General features: G+C 28.6%; 1 protein-coding gene across 4 annotated transcripts in view; it reads right to left on the reverse strand.

Moving 5' to 3' along the window:
- LOC143193586 (pseudouridylate synthase RPUSD2) overlaps positions 1-24,010 on the reverse strand; it is a 662,639-nt gene that overhangs the window by 571,537 nt on the left and 67,092 nt on the right. The window lies entirely within an intron of this gene.

A 24,010-nucleotide genomic window follows, 5' to 3' on the forward strand; every position in this document is an offset into this window, starting at 1 on the left:
GAAGCGGGTTCATCGTGTGGAGTCCACTCGGATGACCATCGACTGGACTTCGGAGTAAAATGATCGAGCCATGTTTCATCCATTATCACATACCGATGAAAAAACTCGGGTATGTTACGCTTGACCATCTTCAAATACTGCTCAAATCATCAACTCGTCGTTGTTTTTGGTCAAGCTCGCGCGGCACCTACTTTTCACAGAGCTTTCTCATTCCCAAATATTCGTGAATAATATAATATACACGTTCAGTTGATATATTTAGAGTGTCTGTTATTTCATTCAATTTCAATATACGGACATAAAAATTCATTTTGTTGATTTTTTAAATGTTTTCATCGTTAACAAACTCTTTTAGGCGTCCAGTGCGTTCACCGTCTTCGGTGTTCATTTCACCACATCTAAATGTAGCACACCAATCTTTGATGGTTAATTTTCCTGGAACAGTGTCCGGAACCTCGGCATCAAGCCAAGTTTTTGCTCCAACTGTATTTTTTCCCTTCAAAAATTAATATTTTATCAACACGCGCAATTACTGTTTATCTACTTTTTTCACAATAACAAAAGTTGCTTCACCCAAAATGATATCATTCACAAACTAATGATCCGACAGCTTTCAAATTTATACACGCATCTTTTAATGGTTAGGGCTAACTGAAAAACATATGGATTTATTCTAGTAACGCCATCTGTGTGTCAGGCCGTGAACTATATATATATATATATATATATATATATATATATATATATATATATATATATATATATATATATATATATATATATATATATATATATATATATATATATATATATATATATATATATATATATATATATATATATATATATATATATATATATATATATATATCTAAATATATATATATATATATATATATATATATATATATATATATATTTCTAAATATACATACATACTAATGAGCATATATCCAATCCTAATATTTATTCTCCTTGTTTCACAATAACAAAAGTTGCTTCACCCAAAATGATATCATTCACAAACTAATGATCCGACAGCTTTCAAATTTATACACGCATCTTTTAATGGTTAGGGCTAACTGAAACAGACACACAGATGGCGTTACTAGAATAAATCCATATGTTTTTCAGTTAGCCCTAACTATATATATATATATATATATATATATATATATATATATATATATATATATATATTTATATATATATATATATATAAATATATATATATATATATATATATATATATTTATATATATATATATATATATATATATATATATATATATATATATTTATATATGTATATATATATATATATATATATATATATAAATATATATATATATATATATATATATATATATATATATATATATATATATATATCTAAATATATATATATATATATATATATATATATATATATATATATATATATCTAAATATATATATATATATATATATATATATATATATTTATATATATATTTATATATATATATTTATATATATATTTATATATATATATATATATATATATATATATATATATATTTATATATATATTTATATATATATATTTATATATATATTTATATATATATATATATATATATATATATATATATATTTATATATATTTATATATATATTTATATATATATATTTATATATATATTTATATATATATATATATATATATATATATATATATATATATATTTATATATATTTATATATATATTTATATATATATATATTTATATATATATTTATATATATATATATATATATATATATATATATATATATTTAATTCTAAAACAACATACTAATGAGTATATATCCAATCCAAATATTTATTCTCCTTGCTTCAAATAAATCTACCAAAACCCCCTATAACCCTACCAGTTGGAGGGCGAACAAGCCGCTATAAAACGAGACCACGTATTTGTCCCCTTTTCTCTGATGAAAGGTAAAACTTAAAAGGAACTTATTCGTGAAACCTTTTACGAGTTGACGTTCACCCCAGTTCCTCTATGCTGATAACAAATTTTAGCAAATACCTAATTACTTATATAATGACGTAACGCGGTTACATCCCTCTCCCCCTGAAGCAGACGAAAGTTACCGGCAATTCGACATATCAAACTCTATTCAAATGTTATCCGTGAAATAATTCAAAGTTAGTAAATCGCATTTGAGCCTGTGTTTGTGCGTGTGAATAAATCCGAATTTAGTACCAGACGGATCTGGAAGTTTTTATGATATTTTCTTATTGTTGGAATCCTTTAATAATTATGAAAGTAAAACATATGCTTGTCGACATTATATAAGTTACTGGTTCCATGAAAGTGGATAATTTAATATAATTCGAAATTCCTATAATATATATTTTATTTATATTAATACGATATATCGTATAAACCCTTGACTCAATTTGCTCTCAACCTCAGGTTCTTTGCTACTAATATTATTTTTGGTATTTGAACTCCACTTAAAATGACATACTTATTCCAACGCTCTTCTATTTTGTTTGCATGATTATGTGCTACTCTCAAATTAGCACCTAGTTTCAATATTCGTTACCCTCTTGAGCAACACACCTAGTCTGTGGATTTATATAACTTGAAAATTCTGAAATCCTTGAAGCACCCGTGAATCTAGGAGGGAACCCACAGCTTAGGGCACAATATCATGGCTTGTACCTATGGAGATTGCAGTTAGAAATCATTCGGTAAAACATTGGTAACTGTTTGGTCACCTTCAAAGAACAATAGCTCATTTTGTATCGCTATTATGCTACTGGTAATACGACCAAATCAACTCGCTTGCTCGCTAAACTTAACGCTTAATAGTGTAAACAAGTATGAAGTATTATATCAAACCGAAGGGAACCAACATTTGTATTATATTTTAATACCAAATCTGTTAAATTACTCGTTGTAATTTAGTAACTAATCATTCCAGTTGGAAGGATATCAGTGATTCGCAAAATTCAGTTCAATCGGTTGTGTATTCAATATTGGCTAGAAGTTAAAAAAGTAACTGTATATGAAATACGCATATTAGAGTAATTATTACTACAGTTACAACAAATATATAAGTTATAAAATAGGAAAAAAAATCACTGGTTAAACGGCGATAAGAAGCAATACCAAGGGTTTTTACCTATTAGAAAACAGGCCAAACCCATCTCGTCATTTAGGTAGTCAAAAAACCGATGGACCCCGATAGTCTATTACTTACATATTATAGTTTACTTATTTAGTACACTTAATTTTAGAATGATATGTGATAAAAAAAAATTACCGTCAATTAAATTCCCAAACATATCGTCATACATCAATTTAAAAAGTGCGGATATTTATTTTAAACGGTATTTCCAAAAATGAATATTAAAACCTCTTAAACGTAATCAACAATTATCTAATTTATCTCTCCGATATATGGTCTTACCCAGCCTGGTTACTGACGTATCCGGTATAATTTTCCTTGTCAGATTTTACACTCTTGCCTTTGAATAATCACAGTCATAAGCAAACCCAAACATAAATTTAAAACTACGCCCCAGCAGGACATAAATATTATAAATTTATTAATTCATTCCTACTACCTACATACCCCTATTGATATGTTATAGAGTGCCATCCGACAAATGGTTAATGAAATATTTTGTATTTCATGTTATGTTTACCATTAATTCTTAAAAACACTATTCCTGTGATAAAAACCCAAGTATTCATGTAGTTATAGGTCCGTGTCATTCTGTTGCATAACAACATATCATCCAAAAACTACGAACTTTTTAAATACAAATAGATCATATATAAAATAAGAGTCGTAAACTAGAAAATGTCAGTGTTTAGATTTAAATATATTATATACAGGTACTGACCCAAGCAACACATATAAAAATATATTTGAAAATCCAGTTTTTTCTAGCCAACTTAGTATTACATCGAATCTGTGAATTTTCGGGTAGTATTATTATATACCAAAAATAATCTCTAAATTCGTACTGTCCTCTTCCAAATTTTTCGAATAAAATTCCCACAAGTAATGATTATTACAATCAATCATATTTCATTTCGTAATAAACCGCCCGACAAATTGAAAAGCAATTAGAGTAAGAAAATGAATACTCGTCATATTTACAATGCAGCATTTAAAAAATTAGCCTCTTTGTTTACCTTTTTTTATACAGATTTGCCATTATTCAAACTAAAAGCTCCGTATAGGCTTTCAATAAAATTATACGGCCTAAAAAAACATTGTGTCCAAAAAACAAAGAATTACGTTGCAGACACTCTAATTGGCTTATTATTTGTTCATGGAAACTTTGTTTATTCTGGTTTTGTAGCGGTATAGTTGTTTTGTTGAACGCCAAAGCCGTGGGACCCTTATACATAATTTCACGTTCAACATTATTAAATATTAAATTCAAATTATGCCATTTTATTGAAATATACATTATTTTTATGTACTAATTTAGATTATATTTCAATGTCCACGAACTAGTCACATTCCATATTGAATATATTTCACTTTACCTTATTTTTAGTTACTCAACAAATACTTAACTTTATTATCTAAGAAACAATGGCGGCTAGTGCATAAGCACTAGAGTACTGTAGAGCTCCCAAAAAAAGAAACAAAAAAGCTCCCAAAAATAATTATGTAATCTCACTAAAATACTAAAATATTTTCTATTACGTCGGTAGGCTACCGACTCACGATTTTAGTATTATTTATCTGGGCCACACGATCGTGCTCAGCAAGCTCCTTCAAACATCCGCTCGGAACCCCGTTTTTACAGTAACCGATCAAACGGTCTAAAACAAGGCCGATATTTAAGCAGAGATTTCGCTGCATTTGGCCCAGCGCCGTATGGTCTGTATGTGATATCGGTTATTGGAATTTTACTGTGAAACTGTGACTATGAAAGTGGGTGTTGGAATTTTTAAAAATATTCATAGGAAAAAAAGTTGAAATTTAAAGGAAAAGCTAGAAAATTTCATGATATTATTATTGGGAACTCAAATGCAAGTAGAGGGAAACGTTTAACACTTATTTCAATATTTAAAGAGACATTAATTTAAAAAATGAATGGATTTTCACTTTTCTAGGCTGAATAATTGGGAGAGTATTGCGGTAAATTTTCTAAGGATAAACTCACTTCTGGATGTTCCTTTTATACCACATTTGATAAAAAACGATTACAAACTGAACTGTTAGTTCAAGAAATTATTGCAGAACATTAAATGGTGCACTACCTCTTCTAAAATTTTTAATAGCAAACAATTTAGGCGACAGGTTGAAAGAGACTAGGCAATTATTAGAAATCGTGGTAGCAACATCAGAGGCCGAAAGGTGTTTCTCCATAGTAATGCGCATCAAAATTTTTCTCAGAATTTTAATGACCGAAAATCGTTAAACTGCTCTTTCCATGCTATTTAAGTTTTTTTACACCTTAAAATATTTATTTAGGAGCCATCACTGCTATGATATATACAAATTTTGGATATCAACCATGGAGACGCTTAAGAAAAATCTCATTCGGAACCTTTCACAAGAAGATACTTTGGTAATTGCATAACATAGTCGAACGTTCAATAAGTTGAAAAAAACGAAAATGAAAAAATCGATATTAATGTATTGGAAAAAAAGATCAAACACTTTTCAAGTATAAATTTTCTTTAGTTTCTATATACTTATTTCGACGACTTACTGTTTTACAAATCCAATACCTAAAGTTGATCTAATAATGCATAATCTAATGTCTTCTCGCGAGAGCTATTACCTCTTTGTTAGATAAAAACCTATTATTAGAAAAAACATATTTTATGTTGTGAGAAGAGTTAGAAGTCAGAAAGAACGAAAATTCGTGCATAAGCGAGATGTTAATATTAATATAATTCGTACTTCGAATTACTGATTATAGTGATGATTTTGAGCAATAAAACTACAAGTATAAGGTTTTACTGAATACAGGATCAATCGAGAATCATTGTTCATATCAAGGTTTGTGGCATGCCACTTAAAGGTAGCAACTTGCATGCATATTATTATTTTTAAAACAACCAATTTATTCAATAAATTCACCATTTCGATATGAATTTCTACAGTCTTTAACTAATAGTTGATTTAATAACCTTTTTTACATTTTTTACGTTGTTTTGAGAGTCCCTGGTTTTGTAACTTTAGTATACTTCTTGTTTTTTGTTACATTTTAAAGTCCCTTTTATACCAGCTACGGTTTGTCTGGACTGAATCTACTGCTTAACGTGAGTTCCGAACTGCGGTCCTCGGCATTAAACCTACTGACTGGTGACTGATCCTTAGAAGTCACCCCAGAAGACATCCAGTCTTACCCAGACTGGCGTTACTGGGATAGTTTTCCTTATTGTATTTTACACTTTTTTGGACTCTTGGACAATCACAAACATAAATTAAAGACTATAGACCAACGACAATCGAGACTATCGTAACAACTGAAAGAACGCCCTGTCACCTTGACCGCTGCCGGCTTAATAACACATAAACCAGTACTTTTTAAAAAGCGATCGCATTTTTTAATTGCGATCGCATTCGAAATTGTGTATATCACAAGAACTATGAAATATATTTAAATTATACCTTTTTAATAAATCCTAGACCAAATATTTTTTTAATTCAATAATTTTAAAATGGTGCTACACTGTATTTGTGTTATATCACATATTGCAGGTTAGATATTCCTTTGGAAATTAGTTTCCCTTGCATCTGTCACATTAAAATATTATAGGTGAGGTTCGATATAGGCTTTCATAATTTCTTTACAACAAAAATATTAAAAGTTTAATTTAATCTAATTTTCTGATTTTAAAATTATCATCTCCAATCATCATCAAGATTTCATATGTGGTTGTCTGGCGAGAATCTACTTCACACATTGCTGTTGGTAGTGCAGGATGCAAGAATATTCTTAACTATCTTATCTAAATCACAATAAAAATGTTTTAATTTCGGACAATGTCTGTATCCTGTTCTCAGATCACTTCTATAATCTTGATCCATGTCTTCTTCAGAGCTCTTCCCTTCCAGTCAAAAGATTGATTTCGCCAGAGAAGTCTGTGATGAATTCATTTAGCTCTCATCCCTCAAGCATACCAAACCATTATATTATGTGTCTTTTAATTCATTACCCAACTGTTTATTTGTAATTGGCGTATTTCAAATGAACGATTTCATATCTAGTATATTATGTCAAATTTGAAAGACCTCAAGTTTACACATCTCACATCTGCAGATTGACCTGTGATATTATCCAAATCTCGGATCCATACAGGATTGGTAAGATAGGCGTTTGAAATAGCAGAATTTTCCGATCTTGGTATTTCCTCTCATTCGCACGACCCATTTTAGAGAAGCAAAATAGATGCCATTTTTTTCTCCTCCTTTGATGATTTCAAATAACTGAACTCGGGTACTTACTCTAACTAGATTTCGTTGATATTTACAATAACAGGTGATATATCAGTTGTCAATACTTTGGTCTTTTCTTTATTAGTTATCATTAATTATCAAGCCGTAGATCAAAACATGAAGAATTCTAGAAGCCTCAACGTATGTATCACAGAATATAGTATTATTATCGGCGAACATCAAATTAGTCAAAAAGGCATGACATTGAATTCCTACTCTAACATTGAATACACGAATTATATTGTATTTGTATAATTCTGGACAGATTCAATGCCCTAGAATACGACTGATGCGCACTTTTATGTACATTTGTTATCATTTGAAATAATCACAACGTCAATAAAAATTGCCCGTTTAAAATAAAAGAAATAGTTAGAAGATAGAAGATTGGAATAATAGAAGTGATGTAAGATTTCTACCCCTCCGGTGTGTCTTCTTAAAAGTTATTAATGCACATCAAAACGATGGCAAGAAGACCCAATTAACACCGCAAAAATCAAAATGTAAATTAATTAAACCTAACATTGAAATCACATGATTTATTTGGCAGGATTAGAATATACTCATAATATAATAGTCTTAATTATTTTTGTTAAATATTACATGTTTTACAACACGTCGTTTAGAATTAATCTATATTCAAGTCAGCATGGCTATAAATAAGAAGTCTAGACTTACGTATCCTATAAACAAAGAATACTACGTTTTTTTGCTAAGTATACAAAAAGATTTTTTTTTCAGAGAAAAATACTATGTCAAAGCGTTTGAAAAATTCAGTTTAAAAAAATGGGAATTTAAATTAGACAATTGTTTAGCTAATATGTAATGCAGCTTAGTATTTAGCAATTATATATTTAGTTTAGTTAATTACGTCAATAATATTGATTTAAATAGTTATTAGGTAAATATACATTTTATTAGAAAATTTACAGGAAATAAATCTTAAGCTCTTCTAGAATGATCCCTGAAAATAGAATATGCTTGGGTATTTAAGAAGTCTAAGAAAGTTAATAAAGTTTTAAGGGTATTTAATTCGCATTAAACTAATCCTTCGGAGAAATTAATCAAACGGAAGGACCCTTTAAACCTTCGGCCTATGGGCAATTTAATTAGAGGACACATCAAAGGCAGGAAATAGTTATTTATAAAATAATTACAACGGTTCTCTGATATGAAAATATGTTTGGAATTTTGTATGAGACCTGTTTGGTTTGATGGAATTTAACGAGTGGCCACCACTGACCGCCACATAATATGAAAATATTTAACGAAGGGTTAGTAAAGCAATAAAAAACAGACATATGTCATAATTTGGCTCTTTTTGTAAAAAGAGAAGGTATTTCTTTGATTAGATAATAGTTGTATCATATACTACCATATCTTTGGGAATCATTCTAAACTACATAGTTTCAATGTGTAATAGTTCAATTTAGTTCACTATATGAAATAATTACATAAAATAAATATACTAAGGAATAAAAGTTAAGAAAGTTTTGATTATTTCAGTTTTACTCATCCTAAAGTCTTAGAAGTTAAAATATACGTTTGCTTAAGTATTAAATTGTTAACCCAAGACTCATACAATATAATATATGTTATGTTTGATTAATAAGTTTTTATTAATATTAATACATTATGTGATCCCATATATTATTAAATATCACGTTCTTAAATATTTTAAAGCATACATATAAGAGATTTTGTTGAACAGGGGACTATTTGAAAATACTCTTACGGATATTAATTTTAACAATGATATTTCAATTCAAGCTGTTAGCACCTCAAATAGATTAGAGATGATTATGGAAAACAATTCCAGATTGAATATCACGAACTAAAAGCTGCAAGCCCAAAACTAGATATTGGCTAAATGATGAATGTATTGTCAAATCTAAAAGAATAATTTAAAAATATTTTTACGCAATAGAGCATTAAATATCTTGGTGATGAGTTTGTGTTTTCGGAATATGGATTTAGAAGTACACTACGATAGTAAAAAAAGACAAAAACTAAAGTAGACATTTCCTCCAAAAGAGTAAACATATTGGGAAGAGTTCAAACAAGTAGGATATTACAATTATATATAGACAATTAGTGGTACCGTAAAATTGAACTACAGTCAAATACAGCAAAGGAAATAGGGAATTATCCTAAATATTATTTCTAAAGTTATAAAATTAATGTTAGTTTGAAGTCGGTGCCGAGCCCAAACAATAAAAAATAATAATATAATTTGGTGACATATACAAAAAATTAAATTACCAACAAAACTAATCTAAATTAATATAACTGTTTTGCCGACTCCACCGTCATCAGTTGGTAGTAGTTAAAATAAAATTGTGAATTGATAAATAGGTTTAGGTAGGTATTAAGCTAAATTGTGGCTATATAGCAGAATATAAAATGCGTGTAGTAGATAGGTTAAAGAAGGTTTTTGATTATTTTTATTTAGGTAGGTATTACAACGATTATTATGTACACATTTTATTTTAAGATGTTTTCTTTTTGTTTTAAAAATCTAAATTTGTTTATATCTTTATTTTCAGTGAGTTCCTTATTTACTATTTGTAGTCAGTTTAATTTTTTTGTTAAAAGTATTTTTATATATATCTTGTTTAGCTCCGAGATCTGAATTCTGTTATGACGTGCTTGACATCTGTAAGTTTGAAGGCTTCGAAATAAGATATCACACTAGTAGAAATAAGGTGAATTGATTGATATGGGAATATTAATACACAGTTGATCAACATTTATGGTTTGGGTAAGTTTTTTTTTCAATTTTCGTTTTAAAAATAAATGGTTTAAAATCATAAAGAGCGATCTATAGAAAATACTGACTAATTACCAGTGGTAGCGACACTTTTTGGTTTTTTATTCCGCGTTATAGCGATCTGTCTCAGAACAATTATCCACTGTATTGTCCAACTACTAAACCGTTTGTCTTTTGTAATTTTTTATGAGAGGACTTCAATCTCTAAGTGCAGCTGCCGCTGCATGAATCTGTTGAACATCGCATACTGTTGTCCTCCCACTCTATTTGGCGTCAATGCTAGTTCGTCTGTATGTATGTTGTATCTGTCTTATTTCCTGGCCTAATGCTCATGCTTTTATTATATAACTTAATAATGCGTATGTTCCTGAAAGCCTTGCTCCGAAATCTATGTATCATTTCAATATTGCTGTAGCTTACAATGTGTCTTTTAGTTGCATTATGTTCAAAATATCGTGATCATAAACTTGTATGTCATCATTTCGTTTGCTGTCCAGTTGTTGACACTTATTTCAGATGTGCTTCTGCAAAGCTAATCCACGATCTAAGTATTTTACATACTCCTCTAGTGGAATTTTTTCGTTTTATATTTTTACTCATTGACAGGATTCTTTTCTCAGTGTATAAGTATTATTAGTGGACTTGATTTGGTTTGATTTTGACCTTATTCTCCACTGATTAAATCACTTCTTTACTTGATTTAGATGGCATTGGAGTTGGAGTGGAGCAGTTTTTCAGTCAGGATGCACTCAGAGGTCAGCTGTATCATCAGCGTAAGCCGCAATCATTGTCTCCTCACTAATTGAAAGGACCAATTGGAGGTAAATAGTGTAGGTCCGAGAGTCCTGTGACACCAATAAAAATCCATTGGTTGAAGTTCCAACTAAAGACTGATGATAACAATATTACATTGTAAAAATTATAATAATATCCTACAATATTAGTTCATTTGAGCCGGAGAAACCAGAATATTATTTATTCAATAATTAACATCAAAACAACTTAAACCAACTAAGAAAAAGCAATAATCGCGGACGTGATCATCTACTTAAGCCTAAAAATGTTGCTTAATATGTAGTCCGCTCAATAATTTAATGAAGCTTTTTCAATTATCTTTATATTTAATAAAAGGAATTTTGTCGCAGCGGAGACCAAGTTCCCATTCGAGCATTTTTTTTCATTTAATTTTAAATTACATATGCGGATTCAAAAGGAATACAAATTCTCTTACTTATATAAGATATTCAAAGGCGCGCAATCTACCTGCTTCCCATAGGGCATAATTATGTAAATATCACTGTCATCTAGAGAGTACAGTATCCCTTTCAAAACGAATTATAGCAAAAGTATTTAAGAAAATTCCATTATATTAACTAACACAAATTTTTTTTAAAATTATTTGCCTCTCATATTATAGTTCCTAGCAAGTTCTATCATTATATATAATAATATTAAAATTGTATCAAATGTATATTTTCGCTTCTATATTATTATTTTTATTAATATGGTTAAGTTGTTTTAAATATGTTCAGCGAAATTAAACGGAAATATCCGGAAAATGCAATAAAAATAATATTGTAGTAGTAAAAATATATTTATTTTTCTATGTAATTTCTATGTAATTTCTCCCAAGTGTCAGAAATACTGCACAACATCAACGTATGCTATTAGCTCTTCATTTGATGAAAAGGAATGAATAAACGAAAAAATAAAGTCGCCAAATATGTTTAAGGTAAAGCCGATATTTTTTTGATTTGTGTGAATAAGGCACCAATTATTTTAATGATTAATTTCTTCAGCTAATTGAATTTTATTCGTAAATTGTTAGATTCTGTTGATCCACATGGTTCAAATCATAATGTGAGTTATCAACTGTAAATATTTTATTTTTTCTATTAGTACACATTTTTATTAACGGATTTTAGTTATTTTTAAGTACTCAAATACTCAACTTTTTGTTTTATTGCTATTAAATGGAGTATTCTTTCAGCATTAAATCAGTATGATAATGGATTTTAAGAAAAATGGAATTTTTAGTTCTACTATTAAACAATAAATGATACTTAGCTAATTTATTAAACAACACTAACTTGTGTAAAGATGTTAAAAAATATATTTTGCTAGAGGGCAATTTCAAAACTACGGCTTAGGTAAGGTAACATGTTATGCTCTTAATGGGTAATCGAAACGCCCATTAATTTCTGACACCCATTAAAAATAAGCGGTCATTAACAAAACATAAGGTTCCCTATACCACGAAGCAGGTACCTAGCAGACATGTGTAGGCAATGATGTCATAAGGTATTATTGTATCGACAAAAATTGACTAGACGTCTTGAATAAATTATGATTTGCTAAGTATATCACGGTATCTTTTATAATGTTCTAGATATTACAGTCAGTATAGTGCATTATAGTGAAATCAGTACCAGTACTATTAGTATCAGTACTTAATTCAATGGCACATAAGTACAGTAGCTGTGAATTATTGCCATTACAGATAAAACAAAAAGGAACGTAAATAAACTCAAGCCTTGGACAAAGTTTGGTATGAGGGACTTATCCACAAGTTTCATAAAATCTTACTTAACCAGAATGTTAACAAGAGACCTGCTTAACAAAAAAAGAAAGTGAAACAAACCTACCACAAGGCAGTACGTTCGAACCCATCAGAATTACTCAAATAAATGGAAAACTCACCACGGGTATATTTGCTGATGATACATTAGATTGTTATTTGAAACAATAGAGAAGATGCAGTCAGAAAACTGTAGCAAGCAAGCAACAATATGCTATGTGCTTGCATTTATTATGATCATTATTTCGCATTAAAATGACACATACTGAGAAACATTGGTAGATTAAATAAATGGCCGATTCAATAAAAATAGCAATCGTATATTAACTAAAACATTTTGCATAATTTTGAACAACTTTTCCCATCTTTTTTGCAACATGTCCATGCGAGGTCGAAAGAACTAGATTAGTTGACAGAGGTCCAATTATCGATCAATTTTTGGTTATTTCGAAACTGTGTGACAGAAAAACATATAGGACCGATCCGAATAAATGGTAACCAGAACGATGGGTAGAATTTGCTAGAACTGCAAGAAGATATCCTTCACAACTATTAATTCAACCGATGACATTGATTCAACCGATCCATCATCTTCTAAATGGTCTAAAAATTATTTGAGAGCTTCAGCTGGGTTTTCGTCCATATGTATTGAAATTACTTGACCTCCGAGAAGTTTTTTGCGCACACTTCAAATTTAAATCAAGATCAACAAAAGCTGCATCACCACAAGTCTCTAAAAGTGCTTAACAGCCTTCGGTAGCAGATTTCTTCAAATCATAGAACAAAACTAATGAATGTCGAAAGTACAAATTTTGAGCGTTCCATTATCAGAGTCTGTATATACTGAAAAACCCAATACTAATAAACAGTAAACTATTATTTTATGTAGACAAATGCCAAAATTATCGTGTTTAGTATTATCGTGTTAGACTCCGACATGGAGGGTAAAAGTCAATAGAAATAAAACAGTGAATATTCAATTTATTTATAGTTAAACTATTAAATCTATTAACACACATAGAAACACAACACTGTCATTCCGTACATATATATATATATATATATATATATATATATATATATATATATATATATATATCTTGGGATGCAACTAGATACAAAATTTCGTTGGCATGAAATATTACAAAAAGAACTGTAAATGAAATATGAAATGATGAAGTATTATTCAGATCCCGACCATCATTCAGGAAAGTATGATAATCGTAATGAGACATGAGAGTTGCACGAGTTGATGTCGTGTAATATAGTCTGTAAGTATAATTAAGAGAAAATCACTGCAAAATTTTCATTAACATATTAAGGAGCATTATTAATGTAAATACTAAGTAAAAAAGAATGAGAATGAATCTTAAAGAATCCAAATCTTAAATAATATCAAAAAAAACTTAAATAAATTGCTAATTTTGAATTATTGTAAAATAAAATTGCAGGTTAATCATCAACGCCTTGTAACGGGGTATTAATAAATAAATAAAAACTCATTACCCTTAGCATAGTGCTTTGATAGATTTTACTCTACATGTAAATCTAATCTTTCTATTAACACTACAGTTATAGTGAAGGTTTTTTAAATTGAACCATTTTAAGGTCTACTGTGGAAATTCGAAGCTAATATAGGTTTAATAAAAAAGTACTTCACGTAGGTTATAAACATCTGAAGAATTTCATAAATCTATAAAGTTAATTGGCATATTAACATATCTGATATCTCATAAAATTATTAAATCATATACTAGAAAAAGCTACCTGCACGCTATACGATACTCAAGTCAACGAAAATCTGCTTAACCTCTTCTCATTTTCCAAGAATATATTAACAGTTATCGTATTTTAAATATGAAAATGCTATAAAAATTATTTGCTAATGAGAACATAAATAAATCAAACTGTTTCTGTTTTGGATGAATGAATTTGTATTTTTTATTTTTCTATATATCTGTAAACTATTGTTCAAATATCATAAATTTTAGAATAACAATTGAAAAAATATTATTGGTAACTTGTTACTATTTATAGAATTTCAAAATAGTTAAAAATTAACTTTTTTAAACAGAAAATATTCCTTAAAGTTATTAAAATATTACGTCTGTCTAGACCTGTTTCTAAACTTAATAAAAAACTTTTTTACCAAAAATAACTTTTCCCGTCACAAAATACATCAGATCTCTGCCTGGTCATATTTATGCGTAGTAAATCCATTAAGCAAACTGTTTTTTATCTACAAATATTTATTATACTAGTGCTGTTCCTTGGACGCTGTATACCTCAGTATCATATTTCACCCATTTTGATATTTGATAGTTTGAAAGCAAGTCTTCCGAAATACAAGCGGCTATGTTTGTATTTTGCCAATTAATAGCAAATGCATCTTATGACTATTATGACATTGCTGTTGAAATTGTACTACATTTTAATAAATAAATGACGAAAACAGCATACATAAAATTTTATTATATAAACATATAAGTTGATTAAAGTATATGTTAATAGTAAATTTTAATTATTTAAAAATACAATTGTTACTCATTCAAAATTGCAGCTAATTCTAATAAAAATAAAATTAATAACCAGTCGCTTCTAATATATGTTCTCATTACTAAAATTTGAAAGTGGATTATTTTAAAATAATATAAAACAATATATAATAATAATTTTTAAATTGTCGACAAATCAATTATATATCACGCACATTCTGAAAAAAATGCTGCCTCTTTTTAGTTTTAGCCTAGACAATCACAAATGTTAAACAATCACAAACATAAATTTACGACCATGCCCCAGCAGGATTCGAACTCGCGGCTATCGCAAGAGTAGGAAGACCGTCCTATCGCCTTACCACTGCGCCACCAAGCCGGCTTTTTAATATTTTATTTTTATAGTTTGGTGTATCTAATTGTGTATTGCTTAGATTACCTTTTCTTTGACTATTTTATTCTAATTATTATCTACCCTGGGGAGTTATAGAAATGGAAAGAAATATCAAATCACAAAGATTCAAGTGTTATGTTATCAGTTTGATCTATCCACTATTAACTACGTCTTATATATACACCATCCTGCAAATTCATGACATTTCATTTTAATATGTAGTATGTATGATTAATCTTTTGAAATACCTGCAAAATCATAGATAAAAATTACTTTTGATTTTGAACCTTTGAACATTCCTCGATATTAAAAAATTGGTCCAAGTAAGGAATAAGGACTAGGAATCTTCAAAGTCACTTTGCTTTTACATTTATAACTTAGTTAAACATCTATAATTAAATATGAATTAATATTCAATTTCTTGTGAAAATAAAACATCTAAAGTGAAATATTTAACCGAGAATAGAGCACAATACCTTTTATCATATATTCTCCGCGAATTCGACCTGCGATGAGATTCAGCTCTCGATTATAGTGGTGCAGTCTCCCAAACCCGAAAACCCCATTAAAATGTATTACAACTTTTGGAACCGGTGTTCATAAATTTTAGCAGCGACAAAGACTGCAAATACCAGCCCGCATCCAAATAACAGGTTTAAAATTCACTAAAAACTTTTACTTTATTCGTTTTTGGTTGTCCGGTGTCACGACGGGCCACATTCGGAACCGTATCACGTAGAAAATAAAAGAAACGAACCCAAAAATGCTGTCGGTTAGAATACCGGATAGATTTGCATATTTTGAAGCGTTTTAAAGTTACGCCAATTAATAGGTTATAGAGTCCGAGGAAGGTCCGGTTACGATTCCATATTGGAATAAAACAAATATGTCTAATTAACATATCTTACAATAAACCTCAAATATGATTAACGATATTAAAACGGAAAGTGAGAGAGTTATATATTAGTAAAAGATTTTATTTAATTTTAAGCAATGTTTTTTAATATTTTGTGTTACTCCCAAATTGTTGGAACTATTAAATAGTTATTATTTTACGACTAAGAAAATTATGGCCACATAAAATTGTATTTTACATTATTTATAGGTACAAAAAATTGATGTGACCCTACGCGAAAATTTCATCTTACTATAGATTAACAAAATTCGAGAAGAAAAAGAATCGTCTGTGCACTGTTTACAAGTCATTTAGATTTTCTCAAGCAGTTTTTTCAGATGCATAATATAAACGATAATCAATGAGCAGATCATTATATTAGAGGTAAAATATATTAATATTAAAATAAAATTGTAAAATGTATTAAGATTTTTCTGTAAATTTTATATGGGTTTCATAATTGTATAAATACATTAATTTTAATTAACGAGAGCCGTAAAAGACAAATTAAAGATGAGCTAACTGTTATGGTGAGATTCCAGTGTATTATATAAGGTGATAGTTTGAAATAAATAAATTTACTGACAGGAAAAACATGATAGCTACTCTTTTAAAGATTGGATAATTGAATAAATAAGTGAAGAATGACGCAGTTATATTTAAAACCGTAGTTGTTGAAACTATTCTTACATCAAATAAAACTTCTTTTTATTCAATTTATTTTTCAATATATATTTTAAGTCAAAATATGTTTAAATGATAAAAATAATACTAATATATTAATGGAGTAATGAAAATATGTTGTAAAAGTGAAACTAATTACCTAATTTGCCTAGATGGAACAGTAATTTGGTAATTAAAATAAAATATATTTTTTTAGTCTAGTCGTTTCCGATTAACCTACAATTTCTCTTTATAATAACTTAAATTTAGATATATAACTAAGAGGACCCATCAGCCCTATCCCAGTATCTGGTGAAATAATTTTTATACACGTCACTGGTGTATTTTTTATTAACTGCACCTCACAACACACAACAGTACACAATATCAGATGGTTTGATCCTTTTGATTCTGTGTCCTGTACTGGTAAGAATGGAGTCTTTCCTTATGCCCCCTTGCAATTCTCTTCATTTGCTACATCAAGTGTTACAACAACTTAAAAAATTAAGTATGTGGAAAGGCCACTTACTGGGCGTTTAGAAAACCCATTAGATTTTTGGCATGCTCATAAAATGATTTAACATGATTTATATCAGTTTGCATTTAAAATATTCTGCTATACCCTCGGAATAGGTTTTTTCTAGATCTGACCAAATTATTAACAATCAAAGAAATCATCGCGTGAGAAAACCTGAACATGTATATTATATTTTTTAATGGTGATTTAAAAATATTTCCATTTTTATTTTATTCAAAAAAGCTCTGGTAGTTATTGTGCGATCATTTTTAATTATGTCATGGATTAGTTTTTTTCTATGATTAGATTAATTTTTATTTAGTATTTTTTTTATTTAGTATTTAGTATTTTAGTATTTTATTAGTATTTATGGTTATCGGACATCTTTAGTTTTTAGACTTTGTTTAAGTTCTATTGTATTATCTATATTTATTATAGTATAATTAACATATTAAAATACGTTAAAACATTTGTGGGATTATTATTCGATTCCTTTTTACAGATCCAGAGAACATTGAGATATAAAAATAATTCAACTCCTTTAGAGTACAATTATTCATTGCATGTTAATAATATTCAGCAATTATTTATTTATATATCATACTACCGTTGAAAATATAAGCATATTTAAAATTAACTGCCCCAAGCATTTTTCTCCATCCTTTCCTTTCTCACAATTTATACAGGAAAGAATTTGTACATCTTCGTCTGCCATAACGAATGGAAAAAAACAGTGGAACCGTGCATTTGTAATTATTATTTTCAGTCGCTAATTTTTTTTAGCTAGCTTCTACTGTTTTGCGACTATCGACTGTTTCGACTGTTAGCCGAACTCTAGTTCAAAGCATCCCATCCAAAACAATTCGATCTAATTAATATTAAAGTTGTATAGAAGACCTGGAAAACTTGAGGGTCGGAAAGACTTGTTTTACTACCACTTACCTCAATCACATTATCTTAGAGATTTGAAAAGTGTTTTCGAACGGCTTGTTTATCTTCATCAGTCCATATATGTGGCAGATATTTTTGTTTTGTAGTTTATTCTCAGTCATGTTGTTAAATAGTTCATGATTCCGTTTCACCACTTTATATAACTCAAAAGGCTTGACTGTTTTAACTAACATTGTTATGTTGTCAACATGATGATACAGTGTCGAAAGAACGATGTTGGTTTGTTAGCAATACAACCATTAATCCATTTTCGAATATCTTCAGCATTTTGAAACCGTGAGCCCGTTAAGCCATTCTGCATGGACCTGAACAACTGGTAATCAGAAAACGCCAAGTCTGTTAAATGCCAATGTTGACATAGTTGACGAATGAATTTCAAAAACGCAACTTTTATGACTATGTGTGAGGTTTAACTATTTTAACTGACAAAATATCCGCAAATATTGACAAACATGACATTTTAAATAGTTATTTAAAAAAAAAGATCTATTCTGAGTCAAATTAAACAGAAGAAAGGTTTATTATAAAGAGTGATGATTTACTGGCTAATCCGTGTAAGACTAAATGTCTTCTAAGCTGTCAGTCCATAGACATAGTGCCGAGGACTATGGTTACGTTAAGTGGCGGTTCACTTTAAGCAGTAGGTCAAGTTCATATAAACCTCGGTATTAAAAATAAAATATCCTCAATTTATAGAATATTTTTAGAGCAAAATGAAAATTAACTTAAAATAAATGTAGTAAATTATATTATTTGATGTGACATTTTTAGACAAAAAATCTAACAACACCATTTTAGATTAAAACTGTCTATAGTTATTTATTGTATAATATAGTTTAACAGTCCAAGTAGCTTGAATTTATACGTCGAAAATATCATATTGTCAATAGTTTTATTACGATATTCGATACCCGTAAATAAAAATATAGAATTTTATTTGTAAAAGCTTTATATATTATTTTTAATAAAACAAATTGGATTCCCAGTTTTATTTCACAGAACAATTTTTCCATTTAGTACGCGCAATAAGTTAAAACAGTTTTATTTAAATCCATAACATAATAATTCAATTCTCAGCGATTTAAATTTATTGTTGATAGCTAGTGTAGCTAATCCCAGCCAATACATAAACCTTTCCCAATATAGTACTTTCCGCTCATGCATAATATAATAATCGAGCATGGGGAAAACAATGCATGTGTATAATTTTATTTAACAATATAATCTCATTAATATTTCACAATAATTATACCCTAGGAACTCGTTTTAAGGTTCGGTTTAGCAAGCTAATCCCATTAATTGTATCTAGACATGGAAACGTTTAATTTTAGATGATACATATTGTTTAGTGTAGAAATTTTGTTTTTACGATAGGCCTGTATATAATTAAACTTTTAGTGCATCTATTTCTTGTTAATTTTTTTAAATGAGATTTAATCAAAATAACTGAAAATAAGCATATAATGTATAATAATTGTAAATTAATTATTTTTAATTGTTTTAAAATAAATTCAATAATTCATAATTTAATAGTATCTGGTAATTTCTCCTTCTAACAACAATTAAAATAAATATTGATTGTAATTTACTTTCATAGTTTAGTAACTCAATAACTAACTATATTTATTTACATATTTTAATTTTTGACACTTAGCTTATTGAGGTTCGTCACGAAAGCGATGTATAGCTATAAGAGTAGCGTAAATGAAATGATAATATTGTAGTGGCGATTTTTTGAACCAGGGACTCAATTGTCAGTGCAATAGTAATGAAATGCAAACAAGACTCTTGTAATGTAAACACATGACACGTCATACCACGTCACTAGAGATCAGACGATTTTTTTAGAATATCCGGTTCTGTATTGATCTCCCTATATAACATATATCACATAATTACTTGTTCTATCATCACGCAAGTTACATCATCATACATTATAGGAATTTGAATTTAATACAGAATATGCTTTTATATTCTTGATTCTGTTGTGAAAGTGTCTTCCTGCTTTCGCGGATATTGTATCTAAAATCCCTTATCCGTCTAAAGCCCTGCAATATGTGGCATCCCAACGTTTTACTATTTTACTATTATTGACAGTACGCTATCACTTTTATTGACCACAGACTGTTATTATAAATTTTCTAGTCGCTGCTCATTGCTTGCTAGTTTCATCGGCTATAGACTGTGAATATCTCACATTCTGCAGTGATAGAATTTGTGACTCATGTGAGGATTCTGATTTTTACTTTCTTTGGTAATGTATTATTTCAACAATAAAAAGGTGAGTTATAATATCACCTTTAATCATCACCATCAGTTATCACCTTTAATATAGCATTTTTTAGACTCTATAGAATTATATGTTTGATAATAAATGAATGCGCGCTAATTATATATTTAATATATCTCAAATTGTTTGAAATGTACGATTTTCGACATCCTAATTCAGTTTGAACTTTTTCATTGCTCGATCTTATTTTACCTTGGTTTATTAGAAATAATAATTTTTAAAATGCCAAATCCAATATTCACTTTTTTGTTCTAACTGTATTTATTTACATATTTAAATTTTTGAGACTTAGATTATTGAGGTTCGTCATAAAACTTGTGTAGCTATAAGAGTAGCTTAAATGAAATAATAATATTGAGGTGGGGACTTTTTGATCCCGGGACTCAACTGTCAGTGCAATAGTAATCTAATGTAAAAAAGACTCTTGTAATGTAAACATATGACACGTCACACCACGTCTCCGGAGGTCAGACTTTTTTTGGAATATCCGGTGCTGTATTGATCTCCCTATATAAAATATATCACATAATTACTTGTTCCATCATCACACAACTTACATCATGCATTAAAGGAATTCTTTATTCTGTTGTGAAATTGTCTTCCTGCTTTCGCGGATATTGTATCTAAAATCCCTTATCCGTTTAAAGCCCTGCAATATGTGGCATCACAACGTCTTAGATTTACTATTATTGACAATACGCTATCACTGCCATTGACTACAGACTGTTTTTATAAATCTACTAGTCGCTGCTCATTGCTTGCTAGTTTCATCAGCTATAGACTGTGAATATCTCACATTCTGCAGTGATAGAATTTGTGACTCATGTAAGGATTCTGATTTTTACTTTCTTTATTAATAAATTATTTCAACAATAAAAAGGTGAGTTAAAAGATAATTAGGTGGTGGGTATGTGGTATCAGTATCAGACTGGCTTTACTTTACTGCACCGAATTAGAAAATTATAATTCCCCGTTTGGTAGAGGATATAATAAAACTAGTTCAATAAAAGTTTGAATCACCTTTAATATAGCATTTTTTAGACTCTATAGAATTATATGTTTGATAATAAATGAATGCGCCATAATTATATATCACAAATTGTTTGAAATGTACGATTTTCGACATGCTCCTTCATTTTAAACTTTTTCATTCCTCGATCTTATTTTATCTCAGTTTAATAAAAATAGTAATTTTTTAAATGCCAAATCCAATATTCACGTTTTTCTTGATAGCTAATATTCATCCCTTAAGTTCCATTAATTAAGAAAAGTAATACTTCGCCCAAGTTGTTTTTTTAGCTAGTAATTTAACATTTTCAACTTTCGTCTAATAAAGGCATTTGTACGCATCAAAATGATATAAATTTATGGCCTGGACAGAATTACAGTCAACGCAGTATAAAGTAGTTTTCAATTTGTAATGCAAATTCATCAGAATCAATTTATAGTTCTTTCAGAAGAAACAAAACTATTGATAAAGAAAATTATTCAGATTCTGCCTCATTTTTTAATCATTTTAATTGTTATGAAGAACATGATTTCTGTTTTTTTTAATACTTCCACATTTCTTGACGCATAGAATAAGTTATATTATACATCATTTTAAACAGTTTTTCATGGTTTCTGCAAGAATTTGTGTGCATCGTGTGAAAATTGTTATCTTGCAAAATTATCTTATCATATTATTTTCACCTATAATGACTTTTTGTTTTCAATTCTTGACTAAATCCCATTAATTTCAAGATACAGTGATCTCAAATACTTTTTCAGATGCTTTCAACATTTCTAAGCATTTTGTCTTCCACTACAAATTCACCAAATTTAAACATCTAAAACAACCCACGACCAGCTATTTGACTTAAATTAGCAATACCATCAGCTTCTAAAAGCTATAGACTTATCTCATGTCTAAATAGCGTCACGTATGTAACAGAGCTCTAATATAACTCCCCCTTAAATTAAAAACAATCATATTGACAATTTCATATATTTTATATATTCTTTAGTGCTTGTATTAACAGAACAAAAAAGTAATCACTTAATTGTTATACTAAAATTATAGTGAGAAATTTTCTTTAGAATATAAAAAAACAATTGCACTCATAGATAATTGATGTGACATTAAACTATACACAACATATAGAAAAAATATTTAATTTATTGGAAAGTAAGAAATTTATTCTTTAAAATTATTTGGTACCTTATTAAAATCGTGTATAAATTAATCATAGGCATATAAAAAATGTTAATCGTCATTTAGTTAACATAGAAATGTGTCAAGAACACGCACGCAATAATAATTTTAAGTATACAATAAATAATCAGAAAATGTTTAATTTATTTTATGTCAGTCATAAAACATAGAATCACTCTTTTCCTCATGTATTTATATTTAATATGTTGCAATATTGATTATCCCAATGCACATGAAGGATACTAACTCAGTTAACTTTAAAACACTTTGTCTTTTTTCAACATATCGTTCTTATAAGTTTTTTTAACGTACAGCATTAACACGTTACAGAGAGACATTAGTATATTAATTATCAATACATTGGTTTCCTGGAAGTAAGTTGAAATTTTCTATTAATAATATTACTTTATTAATAGTATAAAGTAATATGGTATAAGTCATATACATACAAGATCCCACTAAAGATTTAAAAAATAATGTTTCAAAATTAATTAATCATCATCATCAGTCTACGGCCAAACTTCGACAAGAGTAAGTGCCTCTCTTTGAATATAGGGAGCAATTCAAAAGCTATTATTTTAATCAATATGCTTATATAGTGTATCCAAAGTTATTTTGTACGTACGTCATCTAAATGTGTCACGTCGAAACGTCGCAATGTTGCCGTATCAACTCCGAGTTTTAGTTCAGTTTGGCTTTGACATACATCAAAATTCTAATTTAAATAAAATAATTGAACAAAAATACGGTTATCGAATATAATTTACTTTAATATTATAGTAAATTTAAT

The sequence above is a fragment of the Rhynchophorus ferrugineus genome, unplaced genomic scaffold (assembly GCF_030347505.1).
Source record: "Rhynchophorus ferrugineus isolate W39M unplaced genomic scaffold, kcgeb_rfMv2 rfM3, whole genome shotgun sequence".
Taxonomy (NCBI): Eukaryota; Metazoa; Arthropoda; class Insecta; order Coleoptera; family Curculionidae; genus Rhynchophorus; species Rhynchophorus ferrugineus.